Here is a 17,900-nt window from a genome sequence, read left to right on the forward strand (position 1 = left end):
GAGATCATAAGGATCGGGCTCATGTTCTACAGCCATTGGTTTGAGCCCGGACATGACATCCCAGGGGCCGGAGCCAGCAAAGTCTCCTTCCATTAGCTCGGTCCCAGAAGTAATGTCAAGAGAGCCAGGTGGAATCTCCCGTGAATGGTCTACAGGGAAGGGAGAAAAAGAGTCCGTGCACTCTGCCACATCCCGGCATGCCTCAGGACTGCCTTCACTCAAGCCCTTTAGCTGCCTCCGTGTGTGACAATATTATTATATATATATATATATATATATATATATATATATATATATATATATATATATATATAGTGGGGAATAGCCCGGACTCAGACAGGTAAAATCGTGGATTTCAACCCACACACATTTATTCACAATATTTACACAACAGTGAAGCACACAACCCAGTGTTGCAGCACCAATCACCCCAAAGTCCAGGCCCTCAATACAATGCCTTTCTGTTCTGGTCTGCCTCCACTCCTCTCTTCCGAGCTCTGTCCTCTTCCACCTGACTCCAGCCATCGAATGGAGGGAGGTGGCCCCTTTTATACACACCCGGATATGCTCCAGGTGCCTCCCGATTAGCTTCCGCCGGCACTCCCCAGTGGGGCAGAAGTACCGGTTGTGCACCCCCAGTCTTCTTCCCCCCAGCACTTCCGGGTGTGGCAGAAGTGCTTAGGGCCAGGGCTCCATAGGCATTGGGGCGCCCCCTGGCGGTGACCATGGACCCCTATAGAGTTGAGCTTCTAAGGTCTGTTCCCATGGTCCCCAAAGCCACCACGTGGTCTGAGGGAGGCATAAGCCCTCCTCCGGTCCTCCTGGGTGTCCCAGCTGGGTAACAGCCCCAGCCTCCTGTGACTATATATATATATATATATATATATATATACACACACATACACACATATACATATATATATATATATATATATATATATATATATATATATATATATATATATACATATATATATATATATATACATATATATATATATATATATATATATATATATATATATATATATATATATATATATACATACAGTGGCATCCAGACATTTATTTTCTGGACCTACTTTGTTTTGGTTTTTTTTTTAATTCAAATGATCTCCAAAATCAATACACAACTCATTTTTTCAGTATACAAATTACATAACTTGAAAATACAGGATTTAGAAACCAGAACAATTTTATATTTTTATTTCAACTTTCTATTATAAAACCTGACTTTTACTGTAAAAAACAGCAACAAACCCCAAAAACACTGAACCACACTACACTGGGTACAAATGAAGACAAGCAGAAAATAAACACGTTGGCATTCTGTTGGTGATTCTGTTAGGAGACTATAGGGGAAAAAATCTCCTTTAGAAATTCTGAAGTAACCATTTGTAAGGTGGGCTTGTTCTAGGATCTTACTATGGGGGTAAATTACAGTCCTTAATGATCACAGTTGTATCGTTTTGAGTGTTACCAGTTCATTTATCTTTTAAAGTTTTGGAACTGCCAGCTTTTTGTGCGGTTTACAAAGTGAATATACACAAGTTAGGTGAAGGCAGGCTGGGTGAAGGGTGCCAAACCAGTACAGGGATCATAGAAGAACATCAGTTGCATTCCTTTCAATTTATATACACTAGTTAATAATTTCCAATGTATGTTTCTTAAATCTAATACAACTCAGAAAATTTGTACCTAGCAACTGTCAATGGAAGCACACCCTTTCCTCCCTAACAGTGAGGAGACAGAAGAAAATAGTCTATTGTGCCTATTGTAAATCAGTAGAGTATGCAATTTTCTGAACTCCTTTAGCAATTTTTTTTTGCTTATACTTTAAACAAATAAACCATGCTAAACTGGACATACTCCTCTACGTAATGCAAAACAGACTCCAAATTGAATCATTCGCTAAGCAATTTTACAGATGTACAGACAAACAAAAGAATGGACAGAAGAGTTTTTACTAAGAAAACAAACTTGGCTTCAGCTCCCAGTGACCCTAAAGTTAGATTAGGTGTGTTCAGTAGATGAATGAATTAATAAATGGATGGTTAAAAGAGCAGTTAGCTGCATAAAATACATCCGCCAATAAACATGATAAATGACAGCTGGATTTCTAACAACATTTTTCAATATTCATTGCAAACAACATTTAAAGGCAACTTCTGCATATTCACTGTATGTGTAGAACATTATGCAAAATAAATACGAGGCCATCTTTGAACTGAGCCACCTTCATTCCACAATGAACACACCTACTCATCACTAACTAAGTAGCACTCGGACACTTAGCACTGTAGTGGTTAAGTTGAACTCACAGTCTTAAGCAGCAATTAGAGGTGCCCTTGGGCTGGGCACAGAGTACTGAGCAACATCTTGCAAGGTAACTGTAAAACATTAGGTGATGTTTTCTCAAAAACACATGTGCCTAATTTGAATCATGCGGCAGGGTGGTCACAGAAATATGTATATGATGCAACTATAGACTTTGTTTGTAATTGTTAACCCAGAAGCACATATATCTTTACTCATTACATTTCTTGACTAACCCAGACCCTCAACTGGATTAATAATGTTGTTATGTCATTACATTTCTTTTATGATAAATGATTATAGAAGTGAAATGCAATAAAACCATTTACCAACAAATCATGATGGTGACCCCTCTTTTGGTTGAAAGGAAAAGGTGGGCTGGATGCATTTAAGAGTTCTCTGTAAATACCACAAGATGATGCATACAGTAACAAAAACCTTGTATATTTAAATCATGTGCTTTTCTTTTTACATTTGCCATTGGCAGTAAAAGACTACTGAATCACAAAGCTAAGTAGAAAGAGACTTTACTCTGCTAGGGTGCACACTAAAGTAGCTTTACTTCAAGTTAACTGGCAGATTAAATGTCCTTACTCATGTGGTAAAGGGTTTAATTTCTATGATAAGGTGTTTAATTTTGTTGATATACACCCCTTAGTTCATCACCGGTTCTTTCATCAGGCGAGGCTTTTATCTCAGTTACTGGAATTTGTTTCTTGGGCCACACACCCAAGCCCAGATCACTGAAACCAAGATAATTAGATTGTGTGTGATGGTAACATCTGCTGGTGACAACTACAATCTCTGAAGGAATTGCATTATCACCCGTCTCACTTTCCTAACAATATACATAAACTGGAAAGCAAGTTTGAATTTGGAAGCACGAGGAAAACTTTTTCATCTACTATAGGCACAGAGGCATATAGGATGGCAGTTTAGAATGCTGTAAATCACAAAATCACACTTAGCAGTAAAAATGAGCAATACATGCAATACCTGAAACTGTAGTTAGTATGCACTAGTTTCCAATAATAAAGACTACTTTAAGTAGTTTTGTTAATGTCTAGTAGCATCTGGCATAAAACAGTACAGATATTTAGCTTTTTATAAATACTATATAATAAAAAGACACAGTTCTAACAACTTGTCTCAAGGAGGATTGCCTGAACAAACACTTCCTGTTCTCAAAGGTTTTGGCTGGGAGATTCTGGAGTGACATCAAGGGTATAGGGGGCTGAATGGAGGAAGCTTTCTCTGCATGAACTTCATGGTCATGAAGCCTTTCAACTGTCATGATGCGAGTGGTATCTTTGAAGAACAAGGGTGCCATATTCTGCTTTACACAGCATTCTTTTTTTTAAAAGCTTTAACTAAAACAGAGGTGTGTTCCAATCAAATGGATAAGTACATGGACTGAGTGCTTCATAACAGCATCGAAAATGGTACAATTACTGTCAATTTGTTACAAAATTGTTGTTTTACTCTCAGAAAAGTAAAAAAATTTAGGAACTTTCTTTAGAAGTACATGAATAATTCAGTTAACATCACATTGGATAAGAACTCAAGATGTAGCGTATTACTTGACAAGGGACAAATAACAGAGGTAGTAATATCTTAAGATTCATACAGCTACTTTGCACTTTCAAATGTAATGCAGGGTCCAGCTGTGAATGGACCATCAGTGTAATTTAGACACATTTTATGAGATAACGTTAATATAATACCTACTGTATAGACATGTAAAGGAATTGCCAGTGTCACACAGGAAGTGACAGGGTCAGGATTTGAATGCAGGACCCAATAACTGTCAAGCATCAACACTAACCACTGCAGTTTGTTAAAAGCATGGTTTTCTTAAATCGTAAGCACAACACTATTTGTAATTTTTATAAAGATTTTTAAAATAAAGGCAAATCTTGGTCAAGTGAAGACACTGAAACGTGTGCAGGCTAGAAAGGTAAATATGCCATTTGCTTCTGACTATAATGAAAAACTTCACTGTGTTCTGTTGTTTCAGAACTAGTGGTTGTGTATTTACCCTGCGATGGACTGGAGCACTGTCCAGGGTTTGTTCCTGCCTTGTGCCCTATGCTAGCTGGGATAGGCACTAGCAACCCTCCTGACCCTGTTCAGGACTAAGTGGGGTAGAAAAAATGACTGACTGACAAACAGAGCAGGTAAAGGAAATAAACATGGCCTTTGAATGCAGTATGTTAGATAGTTGGAGACATTATAATTAGGAGACACAGTGATTAAAGTCAAGAACAGCAGCAGAGCACTGTGCTGTGCGTGTTCAAACTACTCATAAGCCACCACAAATGTGTCAGCTTCTATTCAGAATTTTCAGATTGACGTTACTTTTTAATTTACCACTGTAAATACTTTGACAGGGGTGCCTGATGCCAAATTGCTCAAATTTCACTGCACTTCACACTGTTTCTTTCACCTGCCTACTAAGAAGGAAAATAAGATTGACAATATTACCCACCTACAGGCATGTGCAGCCAACATTTTTTCTGTAAAGTGAACATCATGGATAGAGTCATCTGTAGACGCACCTTTTAGAGGTATAGAGACATTTTAAAAAATACAAGATGTTGCTATCCTAGGCGCCCATGAAACTGAACATTAACTAAGTTGTAGGTTTTAAATGGAATGTCGACAAAGAATCAAGCTCATACTGCTGTAACAGCTGGTCAGTAAGCATGGGTATTTTAGTCTTGGAGAATTTTTGCTCTATTAAAGGCCCAGAGGGTTTGTAAATCCAGTTTCTTTTGTTCAGCCATACAGAAATTTGCCGAAGTAACCAGCTTAACCATTTCAACAAGTTGCTGAAATGCTTTGAATAAAAAGTTATCAAAAGTCAAAGCTGATGCACTCACAATTGTCTCATATTATGTGAGTATCTGTGGTGGAATTACAGCAACAGAGAGGATAATAATCATATTTTTTTTAAACATATGAGAATTCTGTTGCAAATCAAATGTGTCATGACAATATGCATTTGAAATCTGACAGGATAAAACCATCCAATAACATTCACCTTCAGTCACGGAAAGCCACTGTGCTGTAGTCTACCAGGCACTTCGGGGTTACACAGGATACTAAAAAGCACTATACAGTATGTATAATAAATTAGAGGTAGAAAAAAGCAGTCAACAGCACCACCAACTGGTTGAAATGACAAACAGTAGCAAGAAGCTATTCTCTCTAGCAGCAGTAACAAAGCTCGAAATCACTAATGCTATGCAACCTGTTCAGTAACACAAGTACATGGAGTGTGTGCACAAATGGTGTAATACACACTAGAAATACAATGAAAAATGTATGTTACCCTGACAAATCACATGGTCCACTTTAAAGATTTTTGCTTTGCCTAAAAATTTTTATATAAACACAGCAATGAGTAAACTGTGGCAATGAGTGAGCCTTGCATGTAAGCCTGTTTTGCAACAGTTATTTGCTGGAGAAATTCACTGTGACTACACAGTGCTGGCAGCAGCTGGTTTAGGCCAGTGTCTGGTTACTTATTAAAAGGAGGTAGCTTGGCAGTTGTGTTCTGCAGACCTGCTGTGGTTTAAGAGTTGTAAATACATAATGTTTTACTGTCATCTCTATTTGAAATAAAATATGGTTTCAAATAAACAACCAACCTTCTAAGCAAATTTTTATTACTGAAGCAAGAAGACTATTCATTGGACTGTATGTGATACAATACATGAATATAATAAATGAATGATGATGATTCTGCTAATATTTTCTGCAAGTTGCAACTAAGCTCCTTTCCCTGACTTAACAACTATCCCTTAGGTTCCTATATTGCCAGCAAAATTAATACCATTATAATTATTTAACATAAAATATTCACTTAGGGCGGCACGGTGGCTCAGTGGGTAGCGCAGCTGCCTAGCAGTTAGGAGACCCGGGTTCGCTTCCTGGGTCCTCCCTGCGTGGAGTTTGCATGTTCTCCTCGTGTCTGAGTGGGTTTCCTCCCACAGTCAAAGATATGACGGTTAGTTGCATTGGCGACTCTAAATTTCCCCTAGTGTGCTTGGTGTGTGTGTGCACCCTGCAGTGGGCTGGCACCCTGCCCGGGGTTTGTTTTCTGCCTTGCACCCTGTGTTGGCTGGGATTGGCTCCAGCAGACCCCCGTCACCCTGTAGTTAGGATATAGCGGGTTGGATAATGGATGGAAATATTCGCTTAACTTCATTTTCTTGTGGCTATAAATGGAGGAACCTGTTTTATTTTATAGGAAAACACTACAGCAGGTGGTAGAGCCATTTCCCTACATACAGTATGTAAATGATATCGACAATTCCGTCTATACTAATTTAAAAACAGATGAGATCAAATTCCAACCTTCACCATGCTGGCTTTCTCTGGTGACCCAACCCTAAGATGCTCATGTCTGGTTAAATTTTAACTTTAAATTAGGTCTGAATGAATGCCAATAAGTGTGGATGTGTGTCCAGTTGGTAATGGAATAACATCCTGTCTAGGGTTAACTCCTAATATATACCCTTTAAGTTTGTAGTGGGAAAAGCAAGTGGAGAAAATGGATATACTGCAAAACTCCATACAGTTAGTGGCACATTTCATGACTTCTAGTTGCATGGGACGTACAACTTGACGACTCAGTTGCCGATCTTGTCACCTGAGGATGTCAGATTACGTGACTAGCGGTCAAACAGCATAACAAATTGACTTCATGATGACTTTATAGTGCAGTTTCACATTTCCAAAGTATCACAGACTTGCCCCCTTTTTCTGATAACGTGTTTCCTAACAGACCTGGGGCCTCATGTATAAATGGTGCGTATGCACAAAAATGTTGTGTACGCCCCTTCCCACACTCACATCACGATGTATAAAAATTTAACTTGTCATAAAGCCACGCACATTCTCACGCCAGCACCCACTCTGGGACGTGTGTTGTCTGCTCGGTTTTGCAAACTGGCGGCACCCAGCACCAAAGCAGTGCTACTGTTCCTGTGTGGTTTCCCTTTCTTTTTTAGATTCACATCCACAACGCAGACTTTACCAAATACACCGACATTAACTGCATATCGTTTATAAATGTAAGGCACTGTTTGTAATCAATCTGTCACAATATAATGGTGCAAACTTTTCCACTACCATGGCTGCTTTAGCGTTACTAGAGGACATTGCAAATGGAAGAATCAGAAAAGAATGCGTATTCCGAGATCATACTGATTTCTTGGCACATGATGATGACTAGCTTATAAGTTGGTTTAGATTTCCAAGAGCTATCCTCTTGGAGGTGTGTGCTGAACTAAGGCCAGTTTACAAAGGCAAACTGTGAGGAACTGTGCTCTACCTGCTCCTTTGCAAGTTCTGTCCACTCTCAGGTTTTTAGCCACAGGAGCTTTTCAGTGTCAACTGGCTGATGATCAGGTATTTCTCAGTCATCACTGAGTCATGCCATGCCAACTCTATGGGATGGTATTATCCGCTTGTCAAGCAGATATATAAGATTTCTGCACACTGTGGTTGAACAACATCAAAGCATAATATACTGCAACTTCCAGTTTTCCCAATGTAATCAGAGAGGTCGACTGCACACACATTGCTATAAAGGTGCCTTCCAAGAATGAATTTGTTTATGCAAATAGAAAGCATTTTCACTCTATTAATGTGCAAATCATCTATGATGCGAAAATGCGCCTCACTAATGTTGTTTGCAAGATGGCCTGGCTTAACTCATGACTCATTCATCCTGAGAAATAGTAGTTCGGGGAACAAACTTGAAAATGGTGCTGTGCATGATGGCTGGCTTCTTGGTAAGATAAAACATTTAATATTACCCTTTTGGTCAAAATTGTATGTTATCTGTACGATGTAACCATATAACACGATAGTGGGTACCCACTGAAGACATGACTTCTCACCCCGCTCGCCAACCCACTGACTGAACAACAGCAACGTTATAAAGACCTCCACTCTCTGGCTCTGGCATTGGTAGAACGTACTATAAGGCAGCTTAAGGGCTGTTGGCGCTGCCTGGATAAGACTGGTGAAGTGATGCTCTGTAGTCCACAAAAAGTTTGTTGCATTGTGCAAGCATGTAGCATTCTACATAATATGGCACACAATCGTGGCTTGCCCATACCTGAAGAGATGCGGTATGATGACCCTGACCCTGAACCACCAAATGATCAGCCACATCGGACAGAGTTACAACGTCGATTGAATGTAATTAACAGAATGTAAAAATAGGTATGCAGATGCATCATTTAATTTTGTCACAAATTAATTTAATTTGTGGTCAATGTTACACAGTATTGCCTTTATATTCCGTAGTTTGTTAGCTTCTCACAATGAATCCACTAATTCATTTTGTGATTCCAAAACAGCGTACGAGAGCACACGGCCAGATGGTCACCCATCGGTTTCTGAGGCATGGTTGTGTGAGCAGCCAGCGTCCGAAGATGTGATTGGCACAGAAGCTGCACCATCATCGCTTGGAGCCACATCCTCAGCATTAGGGTCAGCTTTTGTAATATTGTCTGGAACTGAATAAATAGTAATTAATACTGCATCTGCTGTCTGCTTGTCTTATTACACATGCAAATTATTTACACAAGTATGGATAATGGTAAGCAAAAAAGAAATTGCAACTCACCGTCACCTGCGGTATTGTCAGAATCTCCCTCCTCCACTGGTAAAATGCTAGTAACAAGTGTGTCACCAATACTTGCAGCAACTAACTGCTCAAATGGCACGAGCCCTGGGAGTTCACAACTTCCTCCTGTGGTGTTGACATTCAGAAAATGGGCTGCGAATGTCCTTTTCACGGTGACTTTGATGTATGACCACTTCTTTTTTATTTCGGGCACAGTGCAATTGTCTGGTCCTGAACTTTTGAGTGCATCCGCCACACTATGCCACTCCATCAGTTTCCTTTTATTGCTTATTCCACTGCCTAAGCCACCTAAGAGTACATTTTTCCTTGCCTCTACTTCACTTAGCAAGACCTCCATTTCGCATTCATAGAAGTTGGTAAGGAGCTATTTATATTGTTTTGCATATTCAAAGAGGCATAATTCTGGGAGGATTTGGGGTGGGGTGGCAGGTGTGAGCACGTGTATTACATTTCACACTGACCACGATTTATGAGTGGAAGAATGTGAAAGTTGGCATGTGCACAGATTTATGCATCTGGATTTTTTCTGCATACACACATTTCCACTTTTGTGTGTACGTCATGTTTTAGTGTGAATTCTACCTTATGCATGAGGTTCCCAGCCCTGTACAAATGCTTTCTAGATGTAACAAGCTCAGCCTCAATCTCTTTTCCCCTCCACTCTGTCATGTTACTTAAAACAGATGACATCAGTCAGACAAGCCTCTCTTCTGTTTGCAAGGTCCAAAACACCCAAGTTCCTTACTCCTCATAAATGCATTACATGCAATATGCTTTGGGCTGAGTGCTGTTTGGTTCTCAACTCTTGCACATACCCTGTGATTTTTAGAGTTACGCACTGGTTGGACTGAGTCACTGGGTATGTCAGACTACATGACTAGCTCCAACTCACTAAGATTATGCCATTATCATTACTGTATAATTATTATTATTATTATTATATTATTATCATTAATGAAATTCTAAATGATTTGGAAAATTTGGAAAAACACATGCTCCTAAATTCTGTTTAAAAACATATTGTGTAAGTCTGAATAATAAATATTGCTTCAGTTGAAAGACATAAATAGAGTCTGGGTTTTCCATAAGGATTTGGGTAATTAGAATATGGAAGCAGGCGAAAGGGAATGCATAAGGGAAGCTGATTTGTGTTATATGTTCTGTATTTTAACAAATTATCATTTATCACAACACCAGAAAGATGTGCCGAGTTGCATGTTTGTCAGACATGCAAGGAATAATTTCACTGTACTCTACTACTACCCTAACAGGTTTTCAAATAAAAGACTAACAAGGGATCTTAACTGTTTAAGGAATATCACATGAAAAAACTATTTATTTGAAAGAACTTTCACAACCTATTTTGTGTGTCTTAGCACTTTTCCTAAATTTGATGGTCAGGTCTTTAATCTTTTTTAACATCAAATTTAGAACAACAACAGTAGGGGGTCTCTTTTATGGAACATTAAGAAATTGTGCAGAGCAATAAGACATCATAAGAGTGCACAGTATCTTTGGAATATTCTCAAAGAACACAAGTCACAAGTGATGCCACTTTTTTTCTCAATGTTGTCCGACGCTGTAACTGATTTCCTTCTGCCAGGAGCAGGTGAGCTTCAGATTCTATCATAGTAGATATAATAGCTGCTTTGCCATCTGCTTTCCTCTAAGCCAACACTCCTGAATATCAAACAACAACCACAAAAAGTTTCTTACACTCTTATGCAGCTTTTACAATGCTTCCAAAGTTCTGAAGTTATACAGTGTCACAGTTACTTGCTTACATCTCCAGTTGATTATGACAAAGCAGCGTTGTGAATAATGAAAATTCTAAAAAAATACAAAAAAACAATTCAACACCTTAACATTGTGAAACACTGCCAGGCATTAGAAAGACATCTTTAGCTAAACAGCTGGACTCATACACAATGCTTATGGCTAATAAACCAGAGATGGGGTGCTGCAGCAGAAATCACTGACAATTACAAATTATGTCCAGTACAATAAAACAGGGGCATCACTTTGTGCTGCATTGTTTTTATTAACTGCTGGCAAATGGCTCCAAAGTCACTGTCACTTACACACCTTTAGTATGTAATATTGACAGCTGGACTCATACACAATGCTTATGGCTAATAAACCAGAGATAGGGTGCTGCAGCAGAAATCACTGAAAAAAAAATTACAATTTATGTCCAGTACAATAAAACAGGGGCCTCACTTTGTGCTGCATTGTTTTTATTAACTGCTGGCCAATGGCTCCAAAGTCACTGTCACTTACACACCTTTAGTATGTAATATTCTATGTAATAATAATAATAATAATAATAATAATTCATTTCATTTATATAGCACTTTTCTCAGTACTCAAAGCGCTATCCACACAGAGAGGAACCGGGAAGCGAACCCACAATCTTCCACAGTCTCCTTAGTATAACAATTGTGGCTGTTGTCAAAGGCATTTAGAACTATAATCACTTTGTCCATCTATCTATTTGTCTATACATTTTCAAAACTGCCTACTCCAGAAATAGAATCCTGGGCTTTGAAGTCACCCTGGTGCCAGCACATCACAGGCATACTCAAGCACAAACCTGGTCAACATAGAACTACCAGGTAAACTAACGTTGATGGTTTGTACAAGGAAGCCAGGAGTCCTTCATTTCACTGATCATTTTAAAGTTAAAAATATGTTTTGAACTGATTATTTCCATATTTCAACTCTTTTTCCATTCAGTTTAATCTGTCTTTATGTTTGGGCTGTGGGAGAGAAACTCCACCTTTTCAAATTAGTTAAAGTTGATTGTAGATTGTGAAAGAAATGCAATTCAAATTAATCTGCTAATGTTTTCATCAATAATGCTCATTGCTCTTTCCCATTTAAATCCACAGTGTATGCCCTGTTCATGATGTTATGTTTTCTTGCTTTGCCTTGCTGTACTCCTTTCAGATTTTGCAAAGTGAATGTACTTCCATCTTGTTACATAGCCAACCTGTTTCTATGTGGCACAACAGTCCAAGTGAGGATTTGTCTGCTCATATGGTATCAATACAAGAGACCCTTGCTGGGCAGGCCTTTAAACAGTAACTAAATTGGAAGTCATATATATCTGATGAAATACTTCAGTCATCATTTTAGATAGAACTGTTCCGTGGCTGCCTATACTTGTAGAACTCATACTCAGACTCAAGAATCTATTATCCCTATTCTTCACTGTGATGTAGTGAAATCATTTCACCTTAAGAAATGCCATTTTGTCTGAAATGCTGATAAGTCAACAAATGAAAAATATTGGTAAATCATAGGCACCTATCTCATCGTAGAATGCCAACAAGAGATTTGTGTTTATGAAGCTGATATCAGACACATCATTACAAACACATGGTCTCATCATAATGCTGAATATAAGGAACAAACTCAATTTACATGACAGGATTTCAGAAGTTCTTTAACCAAAAGAAAAATGATAACGCTGTTAATATATAAACACTAAAAAGAGTTCATATACTATGTTCCATGTCTGCTCCACTGACAAACCACTTGATGTGCTACTTCGGTCCTTCAAAAGGCTACACTGCCCATCACATAAGAGAAAATATGAAAAGAAAAAGGTGAATGATAAAATTTAAATAAAAAATAAATTCTGAAACACAGAATTATAGTTACTAAGCAGTAAACAGCTTGCCTGGCCAGGACGCCTCCAAGATGGAAGGACCATGAGAGGAAGCATGGCCACAGCATTACCTCCCCCGGAGTGCTAGGTGGCAGCCCCCTTGGGTTACAGCGGTGTCTCGAACTCCCACAGGGCTCCATGGGAGTTGGAGTTGGATTCCCTGTTGGGATCCAGAGACGCCGCCAGGGGGTGCTGCAGCTGCTGCTGAGCCCGTATGGGAAGTTCTTCCGCCATACCCGGTAGTGCTGCCAGAAGAAGGTCATCAAGCACCTGCAGCACTTCTGGGTGCCTTAAAAAAGGACTATGGGAGGAGGGAGACGAAGCTTGCCTGGAGGAGTGGAGGAAGGAAAAGAAAAAGTGACAGAGAGAGAAGAAGAATTGTGCTGTGCTTAGCTGTGCTTTGGGACTGTGTTGCACTTGTGTGAAACGGGGGAAGGCATTTCCCACGAGAGAAAAAAGAAAATAAAGCGTGTGTTTGCACTTGTGCCTCCTGTGTCTGTCTATGTCGGGGTTGACGTCACACAGCACAGACAAAAATGCTGCATTTCTTATTTATTCTTAAATGGTCAACACAGAACAACTTTCTTTTTTTTTTTATACATACAGCATATAATATATATTTATATTGTGTTACCCATGGCCATTCCGAAATAATTACCAGTTTACAGAGCTTTATATATGACACAATAAATCAACAGAGCAGACTTCATATTGTAGAACATAAACCATACTTGTTTTCTCAGAATGAATGCAGCAGTCCTAGAAACTGAGTAGTCTCAAAATGTACACATTCAAAGTGGGAAAAATCAAAGAAAACACAAAGTAAGGAACTATATTTTTCACACAAATCCTGTCAGGCCTTTAAGCAACACTATTGGGGAAAACAAGACAGCTTTTAACATGGCTCACTCAAATACTATAATCATATTTCTTCCATACTTTTCAGCTGCACTTAAAAAAAGAGAGCACTTGTGAGGTAGACAGAAATGCATACAATGATCAACTAGTCAAGCTGACCTTGTGAGAGTGCTAGCACAGATATTGTCTTTTATGAGTATAAGTCTTGTTTCTCACTCTGAGGCTATAAAAAAATTCTGGGAACATTTTAAAATATAAACCCACAAATTTCAGGCATATAATGAAACCTCAGTAGAATTTCAAAGGCATGTAGAATGAGGAATAAGGTAAAAGTCAGAAAATGATTGCATTAATTAAGTGACTCTGTCATGCATAAACGAATAAAAAAGTTCAGTGTTTCCAAGTAGGAATGCAGTTTGTAGTGTTACTTCTTTTTGTTAAACATTTTTTTTCCCAAACTGCAGACCATAGTCTGACACAGCAATAGTCTTGGCTGCACACAAAAACAAGTAATTCAAATGGAATTCTCACTGACAGCAGAACAGAAGCCTTTTCAGTGGACAAGTCTGGAAGTATTAAAAGAAAACTGCAAAACAAGGTGCAGAGCATATGGAGTACAATGACATTTATATTGTAATTTAAGTAACACATTCTTCCTCCCCAAATATATTTATAATGAAGCTCACACCCACAATCACTCAAATACCTGTTAGTGTAAAATCTGAGAGTAAGCAAAGACACAAGTAAAAATTAAAATAAATAATAACTAAATAAAATTTTTTAGCTACCAATAATTTGCAAACACTAAACCCTTTAATTCTGCAGTTTTCAAAGTTTGTCGTCAAAGGGCAGAGGTAAACGTCCAAGGAGGGGCAAACTACATTGTGAAAATAAAAGACATTAAACAATATGATGTGAAAGGTGAAAATGATTTTAAAAACTTTATTTATACTTTGACAGATTATCTCAAACTATCATAATTACAACTAGATTCAAAGTGGACTCTGCAGTTTTTAACTTTAATTTTCATGTTGCTCAACTATACTAATCATTCCAGAAACAAGTAGTTGTTTGAGAAACAATTCTTGGTTCTCTGCTGCTTATGCTATTGCTTGACAATTCATAATATGTAATCACTCCCTCACTTATACTAAATGATTATAGGATGTGAACCCAATATACAGTATGTAGTCTGTGTCAATGCCATAGAACTGCATCTACCATCCAGTAAGACAGAACAAAGAGTGTAACACTTGACCAACAATAATATTTACACAGAAACCAAATTACAATGAAATACTATTGGAATACTGCTCAGCTAAAAAAGGGTAACAGCTTTGTATCACGGAGTGTTCTATTCAGTAGTCATGATAAGAACTACGTAGTTGAAAATTTTATTTGAATCCACAGACTTGACAGAATAAGTGGAATATTTCCTTCTCATGATAATCATAGACCTACCGTAGCTGACTACAGAAAATACTGATACCTGATGGTATACTCTGGTGAATCTCAGTTTAGAAAGTGTTATCCTAATATATAGTCATGTGTTGCTGGTCTAGACAGGCATCAACAGTATAATACAGAAGTTACTTAAAAGCAGTATTTTATGGTAACCACTGAACCCTATCCTTGTAGAAAAATCTGAACATTGACAACAACAAACACACATGAAGTGGGACTTAGAGGAAAGAAAGAGTTTACTGGCTGATGATAAGCATGGGAAATGCAACACTTGTAATAAAAAGTAGCTGCTTACTTTTAAAATTGTTGAAACATGCAGGAGCCATACTTTGTAATTCCTTTACATGCTGTAAAGTGAAGATCAATAAAAGATTTAAAATCTAACTTCAACAATGTATTTAGATGTGCTAATACAAATTCACTATACACATCTTTAGGTTAAATAAATGAATTTGAAAATCCACATTACCCAGCAGAGGGCAACCTTGTAACAAAAGTGTTTAATGCCTGACCATTGACAAATAATACGTACTGGCTATTTTAAGTTAAACGAACATGTACAAAATGGATGAATAAACTTGCATTAAGAGAATATGGGGGTATATATTATGTTCAATATCATGTTAGGATATAAATATTAATTTAATAAAGTATTTTAACAATGTCTACCCAGACAGCTTAGTAGGCAAACACAAGCCAATCTGCTTCATTTAAACAAATTCAGGTCACTAAACACTAAAAATTACAGAACTGCCATTAAAGGGACTTCATTTGAACAAATGTGTGTCAGTACTGACAAGAAATGGTTAAGTTATATACACAAGCAGAATGAACTGTTTCCTGTGGGTCTCTTAATTTGCAAACAAACCAGATGCTTAATTAAGTTAACAATTCCCAAAGCGTAAATTACTCCAGGAAGCACCTCAGGAAAGGACAGGATCACTGCCTGTCTCAACAATCTCAATGTTCAGATGAGCACAATTTAAATATGGTAGATTCAGATTGCTTCTAGAGAGGTATTCAACAAAATACAAGAGCAGCATCTTTTGCTTGCTTTTATTTACTTCCTTTACCTTACTTGTACTGTATATGATAGGCGTAAAAGTCATCCTTAACACTGACTAAAATTAAAAAATTGGTGAAAAGTGTAAATGGGAAAATGCCACTTGCATTTCTCCCCAGTCAGATATCACCTCTTGTAACTTGAATGCACCTTTATCATTTGGCTTACATCAATTCACTTCTCAAGTTAGATAGAAATTATTCAAAGATAACAAATGAATTAGAAGTTTTCTGCTTGGCCCCTAATAACTTTAAAACATGAGAAAAACAAAAAGGTTTCTGCTGGGCTTCACTTTGTTCATTTCCAAATTATTTTCAATAAATTCTATCTAATCATTTATCTTTAAAAACTGTAGTTGTTAAAACATCTGACCCCAATGCTTATAATATAAAAATGAGAGACAGCTGGGAAAGTAAAGTCGAATTTCTCATAATTTCAAAGCTTTTCTACTCTTCTTGTGTATAAACTTTATTTGGTTAAAATCTTTAAACATCTCTCTCTTCCTTAATATGTCTGTGAAACCATGAACATTTCCATATTTCAAACTAAGTTCTAGACCCCTATTGCTCTGACATTACATTTTAAAATATATGAAACAAGTGACTTTCAATTATGACATCGACACTTACTGTGCTTCATCCAAGCATTCAGACTCTTCAGAAATTCTCTGATTTTACTGCATAACAAATACAACACTAAAAATGTATTCTATGTGATATTTTTATTTCAAAGCTCTTAAACTTACAATTAGCTTTTTAAATGTGAAAAAGATTTTAATGAGAGGAGGAAAAGAAGCTATGCTGCTTGCGCCCCCTGACTCCCTATGTTATGAACATTCTACAAGTACACAATTGCTTTTTCAAATGGCCTCCCCCAGTGAACCATTAAGATAACTGCCACATTGTTTGGATAAAACCCCACAGTTAAAGTAACTTTATTTAAGAATCTGAAGGATAGTTGTGAATATGAACTGAATGAAAATAATATAAACACATAAATTGCGAAAAGGGCTGACAAGAATATCCAAGTATGTGAATTTCCCCTTGGGATTAATAAAGTATCTATCTATCTATCCATCCATCCATCCATCCATCCATCCATCCATCCATCCATCCATCCATCCATCCATCCATCCATCCATCTATCTAATGTGTTTAAACCTCCCACTGGGCAATGCTGGTTCAATTATCAGCAAGTGGAAGCTGCATCAAACCACCCAGACACTGACTAGATAAAGCTGCTTCGCAAAACTCCCTGCGGAAATATGAAAGATTTGTGAGGAAAGCCAGAGAGAGGCCAACAATCACTTTGAAGGAGCTACAGGGTTCAGTAGCTAAGGCTGAAATAAAGGCACACCAATTAGCCAAATCACAAGCTCTGTAGAACACTGAACTAAACAAAAAGACACATGAAAGCATGTCAGAAGCTTGCGAAAAAAGCATGAGATAAAAAAGGGAAAAGTTCTGAGGTCAGATGAGACCAAGATTTTTTTGTTCATAGCTGAAACAGGTATTGTGGCAGAAATGTAACACTGGCCACTCCTCAAAAACATCATAACCGCAACCAAGTATGGTGGTGGCAGCATTTCGATATTAGGCTGCTTTTCATCATAATGGACTGGGCAACTCAATAAAACATAAGGAAAAAAAGAGTGAAAATTTTAAATAAATGCTGCAAGAGTACTTTGTTTGAAGCTTGGGCAAAAATTCCTACTTCAGCAGGACAATGATTCCAAAGCAAGAATAACATTGGAGCTGTTCAAAGACAGAAAGGTCCAAGTCAAAGCCTTGATCTCAGTTCAAGTGAGAATATGTGGCACTATTTGAAAAATGTTATGCACAAATATTATTCAACTAACC

At 37.8% G+C, this 17,900-nt stretch overlaps 1 protein-coding gene across 3 annotated transcripts in view; it reads right to left on the reverse strand.

Moving 5' to 3' along the window:
• LOC114659191 (guanine nucleotide-binding protein G(I)/G(S)/G(O) subunit gamma-12-like) overlaps positions 1-17,900 on the reverse strand; it is a 284,521-nt gene that overhangs the window by 163,366 nt on the left and 103,255 nt on the right. The gene's annotated exons all lie outside the window — the stretch shown is intronic.

The sequence above is a fragment of the Erpetoichthys calabaricus genome, chromosome 10, assembly GCF_900747795.2.
Source record: "Erpetoichthys calabaricus chromosome 10, fErpCal1.3, whole genome shotgun sequence".
Lineage (NCBI taxonomy): Eukaryota > Metazoa > Chordata > Cladistia > Polypteriformes > Polypteridae > Erpetoichthys > Erpetoichthys calabaricus.